This window comes from Atractosteus spatula, chromosome 8 (assembly GCF_055471065.1).
Source record: "Atractosteus spatula isolate fAtrSpa1 chromosome 8, fAtrSpa1.hap1, whole genome shotgun sequence".
Classification (NCBI taxonomy): Eukaryota; Metazoa; Chordata; class Actinopteri; order Semionotiformes; family Lepisosteidae; genus Atractosteus; species Atractosteus spatula.
In genome coordinates this window covers 27,537,775-27,547,304 of record NC_142713.1, presented here as the reverse complement: position 1 = coordinate 27,547,304, position 9,530 = coordinate 27,537,775, and positions in this window count along the sequence as shown.

The window sequence follows — 9,530 nt, the reverse complement described above, 5'->3', positions numbered from 1 at the left end:
ATTATTGTTTTTATTCCTGTACCACAAAAAGTTGTCGTTGTCCACTCAATGGAACAAAACCCAAGGAAAAATGTATCAAGGGACACACATCAAAAAAGTGAACGACACAGTTCCCAGTAACAAAAACAAAGTCCCCCCAAAATATGCAACGGCATCATTCTCCTGTCAGGTATCACGGCGCACTAACCTTCACTGTGTGCCTGAAATACAAGTTGACATGTTTATAGTGAATAAATAATAAACTACGTTACGATATAGTAAAAATATATATCGGACATTAACCTCACATCGCTCTTCTTAAACAAACATACTAAATTCAAGTGAATTCAATTTGTCAGCAGTCGTTATTTTTTAAATCAGCAAACCAAATACTTTTATTCACTAGGCGTCAAGCCCGAAGCGATAGACGCTTTTTGTCCGTTAATGGAAAAACGGGTTTTTCCCCCACCCTTAGGAATCTCAGAAATTCACTGTACTGACATTTCCAGATCTCCGGGGCAGCAGCGCCAATCAAGAAGTCGCATATTCGAAATACGTAACTGAGCGCCGCCTAAAGAAAACATTGAACTGGCGAAAGCAGCTGAGCAGCCCTGCACAGTGATCAGCGATGAAAGGTTTAGAAGCGGTATAAGCAGTAAAGGTGTGTATTTACTCTTTTAAAATTGCTGTTGAATTTCTTAGAGACATTCTCAAGTTGCGATGTTCCGCTAGCGATCTTCCAATTCTATGTTTATAGAACTGATGTTAATCAGAAACAAAGTCAGGTTTGGGATTAAAATGTTATTTTAATCTCATTAGCTATGTGAAGCTACCAACATCTTTTGACGTGCGTCAGAAACCAGAGAATGGATAATGTGAACATCGTGGTGCTTTATAACCTTTAATATAGCTATATCTAATAACTAGAAGTATTTTTAAATTCATTTGAAAGTATTGTTTACTTTAATATGTGAACAGTATTTTCGTAATCCAAAGCAATTTTAAATAGTCGATATTTGTATGTTTCTGATTCCGTAGACATGTTTTTCTTAGGCATGAAATTTAAACTATTCGCAAGCAGACTGGGTAAACACCTGGCCGTGACGTTAAGCTTAGATACATGCAGTGTTACATGTACAGTAGTTAGAAAGAATAGAGAAGGTACTGTAAAGGTTAATTCCGTGCTGAAAAGCAAGAAAAGAGGCAGAAAGTTTCTGAAACATTCTTTGATTTTCACCATGGGATAAGTTTTTACCTGTTCCTTCGCAGGCAACGCATGCTAACGCAGTTACCTACTCGAACTTGTTAGAAGGAATAATAAGGTGAGATAGGAAACGCTGAGCCAGCAGAATGGAGTTTATGATTAAGTCTCATTTAGAATAGTGTGTACATTTATGGTCAACATGTTGCAACAATGACTATTTGGAATCAGAGAAGACCAGGTACATTCTGGAACTTAAATAAATGTCCTACACTAGCAGGCTGAAAGAGCCGAAATGTTGTGAACAGAGAATATTATGCGGGCATCGGATTCAGCTATTCAAATTTTCCAAAGGCATTGACAAAGTCAACACAATGTACTTCTACAGAATCAACTATACAGAGGTCAGAAACCATAGGAAAGTACATTTAAAGTTTGAAAAATTTTAAAAAGTGGCACTTTTTACACAAATAGTTGCAGGGGTCTTGAACAAACTAACCTGCCATATTGTTTAATATGATATTTTGGATTCTAAAAAAAACAGCAGGATAAGATCCTCAGATAAATAAGCTGCTAGCAACTTAAGTTAGGCCCAAGTTAGGTGGGCCTAATGACCTCATCTCGTTTCTAATTTTTATTCTGTGTATAGCATTAATAAATTTAATTTGCCACTAAATATTCACATTAATTATCCCATCACCTTCATGTGAAAATGACTGTGTTTTTTAAAACCTGAGGGTGTTGTTTTAGGTCTAATTATCACTGTATTACCTCATAAATCAGATGAAATTTAAAGTTGTGATTTTTTGTACACTTTCTTAAACTTATGAGTAGACTAGCATCATTTTTGTTAATTGCTACAGTAGCAAAAGGTCATCTTCAAAGTGAAAGGGACAGAAAAATATGACAGCTAATAACATTGAAGTTTCTTAATGATCTATGTTTATCCTCAGCACATAGCGACATTTCTTATCTTTACATTACAGCTATTCATTTAGTATTGAATTACCAGGCACTGTATTCAACAGCACAACTGTTGAAAAATTACTCTTTAGAACTGAAGTACTTTGGATTATGTCCACTAGGTGGCACACTGGGCTTGGTAACTTCTAACCATAGGTGGTCTTTTAGAACAACTTTCTGTAAAAAGCTGCACATGATAAAAAAAAATGAAATTTGACACACATACAAATGGGACCGCAGGGAACTTGTTTTTGTAGACGACAGCAGTAATCACCAGACTGTTTCAGTGCCACAGGCATTCCCTTGGTTTAATACCCAAGGAGCACATTGTGCAGCTTCTAGTAGGCTCAGGAGAGGTCATATCCTCTGGCTCGTACTGCAGTTGTCCATGCTAATGTGTCCCCTGTGATCCCATTTGATAGTTGTGGAGTTTCAGCCAAGGGTGCGGGCAGTCTGCCTGAGTCCAAAGAAAATTACTGAGACATTTGTGGAGCCTTTGTTGAGAGGATGCAGAAGAATTCTTGCTAGAGGAGTTAGGGTTCGAGCTTTATTACAGTATATTAATAATTGGGAACATGTAAAAAGAAAAAATAGGGTTGTTCTTGACACATACAGTACACTCAGAAAATGTGTTTAGAACATTTTTTAAATGCCTTGTAATTTTACTGATCAAAATCAAATGTATTTTCTACTTTTTAATGCATGCGTGTATGCTGTTTGAGGTGTATGGGGTTGTGAAGTTTGGTTGTTTTCTGAATTCATTTGTGACGAGTCAATAACATTATTTAAAACTGAAATTGTGGAAATTTGGAAACTGAAATTTGAACGCACGCTCTATTTCATTGCTAGGCTGTGTACAGTTTCCAAGATGCAGTTGTTTGAAGCTTTAATTTCAAACCACAAGTTCATACCTTCAAAGTTCACGTTAAAAATCACAAGGCTTTTTAGAATGATTAGAAGATAACAAAGGTAAAAACTGTATAATGGTATAAGCATTCTGTATAATTTCAGTCATAGACGTGAAGCCAAGGAAATCATTCTGAATTTCTGTGTTTTTCTTCTTTAAGTTTCAGAGTGGACATGGGTTCAAAGACAGCATTGCAGGACACTGCCTATCTAAACCAACCTCCAACACCAAGCTTAATCAAAAGAAAGAAGATTCAGGAAAAGTATGTTTACATTTTTGTATGCATATTGCAGTGAATCTATCCCTTCATCCATTTTCTAACCACTTTATCCGATACAAGATTGCAGGGGGACCCGGAGCCCATCCCAGCAAGAAATGGGTGCAAGGCAGGATACACCCTGGTTGGGACACTAATCCATCACAGGGCACGCACAGACACACACACTAACACCAGGGCCATTTTCGGAGAAGCTAGTTAGCCTACCAGTATGTCTTTGGACTGTGGGAGGAAACCAGAGCACCTGGAGGACACCCACACAAACAGGGGGAGAACATGCAAACTCTGCACAGAACTGAACCCAGGCAGCAGCGCTAACCACCTGTGCCACGCTGCCCTTAATTGAACATATCTGAGTCAATGCTATAAAACTGAACAACATTTGTAATGAACTGGGTGAGGTTTTCAAGTGATAAGCACCTCTTCCAGAAAAACATTTGAATGTGAATGAATAGATCGATTGCTTAAAATTATGAAACTCTGTATTTTTTTTTCACCTGTACTTTATGGAATATTTGGGCAACTGTTTTTATTTTGGGAAAAAAAGTAAAGGTTAATTCTGCTCTGAACAACAAAATACTTTTCAGCCTGGAATTAATCTTGTTTCTTTGCAGCCAAACCACACTGATGCAGCTCTCTACTTGAAAGTGTTTTTATTTTGGCTTTCTTACTCTTTGATATGGATTCTTGCTCTAGTCTGGCATTAATTTATTGACTCACATTTGTGACTAGAATCCAATACAGTATGTGCTCTACAGATTTGTTTGGTCTTTGCCCACACTTCATAACATTTTCATTTCGTTCAGATGTGACATTAAAAGTCCAACAGATAATATGGTGTCTCCATGCACACGCAAACTCCTGAAGAAACCCATCAAAGCTGGGTAAGTGATTGGTATATAGAGTATTTAAATCACAGTTAGCAAAAACTTAATTTTTTTCATGCCAAAGAAGTTCCAATGAAGACCTCCTACATTGTATTAATAAAGTATAATAGCATAACTTAATTAATCTGCTTCATATTGCACTATGTTTGTGGTCTCTGTTAAGATATCACAAACCTACCTTCATATAGCACCCACGGCATCACATGGCATCAGAGATGATGGTTGAAGGAGACATTATAAAGGAAGTGGTTAAAAGAGGGACAGTTATATTCATTTTTTTTATCTCAGAACAAAAACAGGCAGAAATGCATTTGACAAGAATTGTTAGTTAAGGTTACATTTGTCGAAATGAAATACTGTCTGGAAATCATGCTAAAGAAATGAGTGGCACAAGACTTCAGAGCATGATGGAACACGATGAATTTATTTTGTCCAACACATAGCAAGCAGATCAGCTCTTGATGTTATATTCTGACATGTAAGAATCCTTTGACTATAACCCACTTCAGGGTAATATTGTATTGAATGAAGTGTCTAATTATTTCTGCTTTCGTATCCGTTGCAGCAAGCTAGCCGTGCCCAGGTTTACTGAGGAGGATGAAGAGAATGCTCCACCGCAGATAAACAAGGCCTGCCCTGAAAGATGAAGGAAGAGATACCTTCATTTCCTTGTCAAACTGTGTTCAGACTCTGTTTTCTAACATCATGTCAACAATGTTCTTGGCTTGTGAATCATGACTACTACTGTATTTTTTAACATTTTTAAAGTTTGAAATATGTCACTTAAAAGCAAGTAACATTTATTATGAACTGGGTGACTTTTTCTACATACAGTACAAGCACTGTTTCTGTAATAACTTACTAGAATCTGGATGAGTTAATCGTTTGATTCTGATGAACTGCCTGAAATTCTGCAGCACGTGGTTTTTTACACATTACTAGATTGATTTTTTCTTATATATTTTTTAAATACATGATGGGTGGGCAAATCTATAAGAGTCTGTTTTTGAGTTATCCCAAATACCTATATTCACTTGACTTTTCCATTTAATAAACAATGATATGCTATAGACACAGACTAATTAGATAACTAACTTAGTTATCCAATGCTCACTGTGTTGCCTTCTTTCAAACGTAAATATTTTTGTCAGCAATTTTTATTTTCCTCCAAATTTGTTGATCCTGTGATTGTCATCCCAATGATCAGGATTTGTGTTTTCATTTACTGTCAGGTAGGCCTAATTATGTACAAGTAGGTAGGTGATCAGTGTGCGTAGGCTGCTAAGGAACAGGTAAAGGTTTATTTACCTAAACAGTAAAGAAAAGAAACAATGTTTCGACTGTAGAGCCTTCTTCAGTTGTCACTCCTGAAGAAGGCTCCACAGCCAAAACGTTGTGGACCTACTGTAATTATGTAGACCAAGGGTGTTATAGGGTAGTTACATGCAGTCTCATTAGAGGCAGTTTCTAGAAGCACTTTCTAGAAGACAGGCTTTCATAATAAGAATAGAAAAGCTTGGCTTTTATCCAATAGCACATAGGTTTGAGACCATAACAACAACAAAGCGTTGATCCCAAAAAGAGTTACAAAGTCAGTTCTTTTCTCAGATATTTAAATTGTCTTTCCTTGTTCTGTTCACATCTTCCTTTTTTATGCCCTTGCCATCACAGATAGACTGGAATATCATAACAGTCCCTTCTACTGGTCAGTGAAACTGCAGACTGTTTAAATTACTGTAGCTGCTCCTCTGTATTGTCTGGTTTTTATTGCACTTGGAATTTTATGCATTTTAGCATCAACTTGTTCGCTTGTTCCACCGAACAGCTGAATCCCGTCCAGGGTGCATCCTGACTTGCACCCCTTGCTTGCCAAGACAGGCCCTGGCTCCACCGTGAGACTGTACTGGATAAAGTGGTTACAAAATGGATGGATGGAGGTTGGAGATGTACTTAAACACAGTACTTAAAAGACAACCTCCTACTTGTTTAGGAACTGAAAAACAAAATCAAATTAAAGCTATTATTAGGTCTCTTAAGGTTCAATTCTTAAATTGAGTGCAAGAAAATAAAGAGAAAGAAAAACGAGCAGGCGTGTGGGCCTCAAAGTCCAGGATTGTGAACCCCTGCCTTTAGTGGTTGCACACTGGTGTACACAGGAGTATTCCTTTTACTCCACTGGCTGTTAAAATCAGTCAATTCAAACAATTAATTCAAACTATTGCAGAGTGTTCCTGTGCTCACAAATCTACACTGTCTCGTTGCAGCTCCCACCTGTTTTAGAATTTGTACCTCCCACTAGCCTGCTGGCAGCCATTGTGTTATTCTGAAGTGTCTTGGGAATGCTGCCAGGCTTTGATTAGTACTTTCACGAGGTGATGCTAAAATCCTTGTTTATGGTCCATTCATCATGTCAAGAGTGATTTATAGTAATTCTCTATATTCTGGCCTTAATTCCTTAAAAATTAAACTGTTATAGAATACTTCTTCTAGGATTATAGGCTGGACAAACTGAGCATGCCTGACCTTTTCTGAAATCTCTACACTGACTCCTTGTTAAATTATAACAAATTAGTTAACTGATATATAAATCATTACAGGGTGGCTCAGTTGTTAGCAGTGTTGCACTGTGATGGGGCCCTAGGTTCAATTCTAGACCTGAGGTCTAGAGTGGAGTTTGGATCTTCTCCTCATGTTCTTGTCGATTTCTTCTGGGTGCTCTGGTTTCCTTTAACAGCCCAAAGACATACTGGTAAGATAATTGGCTCCTGGGAAAACTGCCCCTTCCTTGAGTGTGTGCTTGTGTCTGTGTGCCCAGTGATGGACTGGCATCCTGTCCAGGGTATTATCTTGCCTTGTGCCCATGGGTTGCCAGGATAGGCTCCAGCTCTGCTGCAACCCTGTATTGGATAATGTGGTTAGAAAATGGATGGGTGGATAAATCATTACATCAACTGGCTCCAATCTGTCTGTCCTACTGCCTCTTTAAGGACTGGAATGCCCTCCCAGATAAAATCCAGCATGCCGACTCAATAGAAGTATTCTCTTTTGCTAGTATTAAAGTCCTACTTGTTTTGAGCGAGAAAAGAAAATCTTGGCATGATAGTGTGTTTATGAAGCACTTTGTGAGGTCTGAATAGCACATGAAGGGTGCTGTTCAAGTATAATATTGAGTGAATTTTACACTTTTAAACAGATGATTTTTAAAAAGGCATACTGTTACACGTGACTTCTGACCTCTTACCGAAACGAAAACACATAGAAGCAAACATTCTGTCCAATTCTTCATTGTTAGGTCCGAAATGAGACAGAAGGCAACCTCTCAAGATTTAATTTTAAACAGATTGGTTGGATAGATTGTTACAGTGTAATTGTAGCATGATTAGCTAAAACGAAAGTATTACAACTTGACCTCAATAAGCCTATTTTGTGTTCAAATTATCACAGAATTTCCCCCTTTTTTCTAATTTATAGTCTGATCCTTTAGATGCTTTGTGTGAGGAGATCCACAGAAATCTTAGAATTGACTACCTCTCCACAGACTTAGAATGTAAAGCTTTGACTGAGATTAAATCAATATTACTCATTAGGAGATTCCAATCATTTCACTTAATGAAGGTTTTGTATGTGTCAGGGGCCTCTTGTGTTTTTGTCAATAGAAGCTCTTCATCTGCTGCTTGTCTTGTAACTTGCATTTTGGTCAATCAGCCAAAGTTTAGACTGAAGGTTTGATTATAAGGTTTATTAAGCACAGCTCCACCAAGGCCCCTCTTTCAGAACAACACTAGCAGGATAGCTCCATCAGGTTATAAACTGCAAACTGAGTTCTAACCACTATAAACTGAATTCTAACAAAATAGTGTAGGAGTACAAAGAGAAGGACCTAAAGATTTAATATTCAAGTAGTAATGAGCAATAAGGATTTTCTCAACAATTTCAATTAGCATATCTCTGTGCAAAGATATTGTAGATTAATCTATGGTGGTACATTGCTGGAAAACTAGACTGCAGCAATTTGGAAAAGCCATATTTTCAAATAAGCCAAAGAACTGTTCGGTTCCAGATTTCTTCTCCAAAATGTACAACCCAAAGGTAGATTTTGTTACATTTTCTAGATTAATTATAAATAATAATTACATATTTCCCTCTCAGGAAAGCAACAGGACAGAATAAAATGGGTTCTGTTATTTCAAATGCTCGTACAGCACAGCCTACTCTAAATAATCTAAATAACGTTTAGGTAGACGGACAGTAAGAGATGTCCACTTGCTGTTCTTGCTGTCCACGGAGAGCCCCTTAGAAGTAAATTTGTGATTCAACTTGATCTTTGAATCCTTTCAGTCCTTCACATTCAAAACTGGGAAGGACAACTCTTGGACAGAGAGGATTTTGGGAGAACATGCAGAACATGCAGACTGTGTTTGATGTTCTACATTGTCTTATTGTACTTTAGTGAGATGCCACAGATATATTTTGTGATGTTTTTTTTAACTTTCACCACCACATGTGAAACAGATTTTAGGAAGTATTCACCCCTCTTGTTTTTTTCAAAATTTGTTAAGTTGCAAACTCAAATAGAAGCATGCTTATACTGAATTTATTGCCATTGATCTACACATACTGTGTTTCTCTATAATGTTAAAGTGGAACAAAGATTCTGGAATTTTTTTACATGTAATTAAAAAGAAAACACTGAAATGTCTAAATGTCATAAGTTTTCACCCCCTTTACTATGACATTCCAAATTGAGCCCATGTGCATCAGATTCTCTTGTAAGATCACTCTAAAACTGAACTGAGGTCCATCTGTAGTAAGTTCAAATGGTTGACTGGGCTTCAGGAGAAGCAAATCTGTCTACAGTATATACTGTCTCTCAGTTGACAGTGCATGAAGACCAAGAAGCTGTCTGTACAACTCAGTAATAAAATTTCGAGGATGCTTATATCCGGGGAGGGCTTTTTAAACTTCCCAGGATGTTGAAACCATATCTAGGGTGTTGAAAGTTTGCAGGAGCACATTCAGGTCCATCATTTGGGAATGGAAATGAGAAAATACAGAACCACTCGGACTCATCTTTGAGCAGCCCATCTGCCCAAACTGAGCAACCCGGTAAGAAGGACCTTGGTCACAGAAGAGACCAAGAACCCAATGACCACCCTGACAGAACTACAGATTTCCATGGCTGAGATGGGAAAAACTGTCCAGAGGACAACAATCTCTGCAGCATTACACTGATTTAGCCTCTGGGAGAGTGGCTAGATGAAAGTTAATAGCATGTCTGGAATGTGCAAAAAGACAAGAAGACACTCAGAAACCTGG